Source organism: Agrilus planipennis, unplaced genomic scaffold (genome assembly GCF_000699045.2).
Source record: "Agrilus planipennis isolate EAB-ADULT unplaced genomic scaffold, Apla_2.0 scaffold162, whole genome shotgun sequence".
Classification (NCBI taxonomy): domain Eukaryota; kingdom Metazoa; phylum Arthropoda; class Insecta; order Coleoptera; family Buprestidae; genus Agrilus; species Agrilus planipennis.
This window is the reverse complement of record NW_020438904.1, coordinates 91152-95576: the sequence shown is the minus strand read 5'-3', so window position 1 is coordinate 95576 and position 4425 is coordinate 91152. Positions and strand designations below refer to the sequence as shown.

Sequence of the window (4425 nt, the reverse complement as noted above, 5' to 3'; positions counted from 1 at the left end):
TTTTTTTTTAATAGATAGAGTAATTCAAGAGGAAGGTTTATATGTATAATACATGTATAATATAGTATATAAACACTGATAATTTTAGAGGTTTGTAATGTGATGTCGTAAATAAACACATTTTTTGCGCTTACATTGTATACGCTGGCTGAACCCTGCTACGAGATAGATCAAAATAATATACTACAGTATTGTACACCTTAAAGAGGTCTACAAAAAAGTCCGCGATGGTATATGTCTATCTCTTAGGGATAACCCACAATAACCATTTTTTATCCTTTACTTTTTACGAGAAATAATAGCTTATTTACGAAGCGATTTTAAGCAATACAGCATTAATCCTTATCTAATGAAGTACTTTTAAATACATTGTGCATTTAGTATAGATCACTATGGCCCTTTACAGCATGTAATTTAAATGAATATTTTCGAAGATATTACAGACCTAAAATGCAAGGACATAGCGGTTGCGGCGGTACCGCCCGGTTTGTATTGTCTAATGACAAAAAAGCTGTGATTGTTGTATATAAAGACATTCTATAGGATATTTACTATCAGCATTGCACCCGTGCGAAGCATAGTGTACAAACAATACCATTAAACCAATTCCTTAACCCCTATCCCGGTATGTTTGTGTGTTAGAAGAAGTTTCACTTCAGTAGCGTGTTGTGTAATTACATGTTGTATTTTTTTTTTTNTTCTAGGCAAGATTATATCGATACATAGATGACTTATGACTACTTTCATGCGAAACTGATGATTTTAGAAAAGAAAAATTTTAGTTAGGAATCTTGTTGCTGTGAATTGTCAAATCTTGGTCATACCTAAATATGGTTGCAAAGAGAAAATTAAGACAATAACGTAAGTACCTACCTATAATTTTAACAAATATTGTTCTTGTTAATTATTTAGCATATGTTATTGTAATGAATTAAAATGAATGATTTTGGTCGAAAAGATTTATAGTTTATTTTATAGACATAACTTGAAACTAAATGGGAAGGTTACTCGCTTGACGCACCGTTGATGTCTCTTTAGTAACTGTGAATTCTGGGCAAGACTATCGTCTATAGTCTATACATACGTGACTTATGACTACTTTCATGCGAAACTTTCCCTCATTAATTTGAGGTAGTTTATAGTGCGAAAAAGTTTAAATTAATTTTTCACATTAATATTTGATATCAACCTCTATTAAATGTTAAAGTGGTTCATGAAAATTTTAGTTCTTAACCCTCTCAACCCTCCGCCCTATTTACTACCCTGTAACTGCCACGCGATGGGCCTGAAACCCATTGGCGGATTTGCCCTAAGGCCCAGTAGGCCCGGGCCTAGGGCGATCAGATATTAAGGGCGGCAAATCGTACCAAAAAAAATCGCTGATGATAACAAATTCATGAATTATGTATCTAGTCTATAATATTTGGTGTTGAGAAAGGGGTGGCACATGGTCTGGGGCCGAGAGCGGCTAGAACTGCAAATCCGCCACTGCTGAAACCCTTAGGTATACTTTGTTTTGTTTCTCTAGCGATGTGACCTTCAGTTTGACCGGCGCAAAGTAGAAAAGAACAGCACTAGGCTAGAAAAGAAAGGAGAGAACTTTCGGTCAAACTATTAACCGGTGAGGAGCGTATAATCCGTACAGTACTGCACGTAAAAATTGACCATTTTATCCACTACAATTGCATTGCTCAAATGTGCTGTTATTGGTACCATTTACTACTGAAAATATCAACGAGATGTTTATTTATATTTGAAGACATATTAAAGGCTTTGACGCTTGTTTTCGACTAGCACTACTATTCATGATTGAACAAAACTTTTGGCAGGTACTGTATGAAAAACTATGTTTAATAAACAAGAGTCGAGAGTATAATTACCTACGATTTTGCCAGCGCGCATCCAAGACATTGGAAGGAGAACATCGCTAGAGAACGTAAATGAAGTATAGATTCATTATATGGTAAATGCATAAAGGCGAAATATCTATACAGTACAGGAACAGGATAATTTCTGCATCTATTAGATGCTGTAATATGTCTCATTTAACTACATAATGCATTACATTACATATCCATTTCATGAATTGAACAAAAAAATTGTCCAAGATAGTGAAATAAATTATTATTACACTGTCTGATTCCACTTCATGAACTGGACATGTAGTTTACGAAATGGACAATTATACGCCAAGTGGTTGCTATACATATAAAAAATATTTGTCGTTCAGAACTTTACGTATGTCGGTATATAAGTAGTTAGAGGTTAGTTATGTATATATGTAAGTATGTATAACTATGTATATTACTGATGCATATGGATTTTAATAAGATTTACCTAAAGTGTATATATGGAAATGCATGTACGGTATACAGAGTGAGGATAAATAAGAAAAGGCCTTTGAAATGGGATGTCTGGGAGGACCTTTTCGGATAGGATTTAACGGGTGTGGTTGCATAAATTCTACTTGTAATTATGTTTCAGACGTGAAGTCGATACTTTTTATTTTCGCGGCATGAATTTATGGTTTTTCCAGTTGCATCTGCGCCACATGTTTGTTGCATCAATGCCATTATTTCATCTCGATGTATACGCAAACACATCGTAAATAATAAATTAGGCTTGAACATCAATTTCTTTTGTCATTTCTTTTCTTCACTTTAACACAAGTTTGTAATAGATTGTGTATTACATGCAAAAAATATGTATAAAGATAAGAACAACGGTATTTAAACAAGAAACATTCGGATCTCTTTTCTTCTCCATCTCTTTTTCACATTGTTTAACCTTTTCTGAGCCTTTTTTAGGTCTTGTCATACTCTTCCTTTAATTATATTGGTAAGTATAATAATGGTGTAATAAGTAACTATATTAGATGTCGCAACCAATCTGAACGGTCTGGCATTTTCAACTGTAGTTTTACGGGAATGAAAAATACCCACTGGAATTTATAAGGGGCTTTGCCTTATGGGTTTTCCATATGGGTCTTAAGGGGCAAACCTAACACATGTATAAATCAGCCTTATATGGGCTCGATAAGGCAAATTCGTTTGAAAATTCTCTCGGTAAAATTAAAAACTTATAAAAAATGGTAACAATTCCCTTGCACAATTAGGTCGTCGTTTCAAGTAAATCTTTTACATTTGCAACGAATCAACAAGTGTACTTCCTGATATGTTATTATAAGACAACTGAAACCAGGCGCATCAAGTCGAACAATAGTAAAACGATTGGAATTTAATGTAGGTACAATTATTGTATTATTGACTACAAAAGATCCCAATAACACAATCTTACTTAAGAACAAAGAAATTTTACAAATAAGTGATGATATCCTATGTATTCCTCCAAATGGAGATATTAACGTATCCATGCGATGCTAAATATTTAAAAATGTACCTATAGTTTATGCAAACAATGAAAATGTAAAATCATAGATGTTGATAAAAAAATGGTTAGTGACGAAAGCAAAGAAGTAGTATGTGTTATACCATTGCTGCATATGAAAAAGTGAACTCATTCTCATTGGTATAATATATTTCTCATTCAATATTGTATTGTTGTATTGCATAGTTCGTTTTTCTCTTCTTTTTCGAACATTTTTCATTTTATATATTTTTTCCTAGTTTTTCCAATTGTGTATCCTTTTCTACATTATATTACCCTAATACTTAATATATGACATAATATTTGGCAATCTGACTGAACGTCTAGTTACCTGCCAGATAGAGAAACGTGGATTTCTTAGTTGCCTAGTCGTATGTCAAAATACCGTACCAACACCTACTACGTTCATGAATAATCCTGTTGAGTACAATAAAAGGCAGTCACTTCATTTGTTTGACGCCAATAATAAAAAATGTGAAATTTTTGTTCTTGTAATTACAATACAACAATCGCGATCAGAAAAAATGGATTTCAAGTTATTCCTTTCGATTGCACCATAATTATTTCGTCATAATACAGTGGTTTGTTCATCAAATGAAAGAAATTTTATTATAAGTAGTTGCTATATGATTTTTTTTAAAAAAATTCCAATTAAAGATCCGCTAGGTTTCAAAATAATTATAGTGGAATCAATAAACGATTTGTAACTAAAAATTCATGTTTTTTCTGTCAGTGTAAGTTACAAGAATTAAAAGAATCACTTATTCACTTTTTTAGTCATTGACGTCAAGCAAGTGAAATAACTGTTCTTTTATTGCTTCCAAGAAGACTCCTCATGAGCATAGGTAATATCGAAATTGTTATTGGATAAAAGGAAGTTACGTAGTAAAGGATCTTCTTTAGAACGTTAGGTATACTTAGACCTAGATATTGCGATACGAATCACGACAATGCCGTAACATATTAGACAGACAACAGGACATGACACCTGTCGATCTGTCGTTACGTCAATCGAGCGGCGTTATTACTAAGGTCTCG

General features: G+C 33.0%; 1 long non-coding RNA gene across 1 annotated transcript in view; it reads left to right on the top strand.

Moving 5' to 3' along the window:
• Nucleotides 1–1105, top strand: part of LOC112904096 — a 3848-nt gene extending 2743 nt beyond the window's left edge. The window contains exons 5-6 of the long non-coding RNA XR_003230895.1: nucleotides 767–861; nucleotides 979–1105. This is a non-coding gene — a long non-coding RNA (uncharacterized LOC112904096). The remainder of the gene's footprint in view (nucleotides 1–766; nucleotides 862–978) is intronic.
• The last annotated feature ends 3320 nt before the right edge of the window (nucleotides 1106–4425 follow it).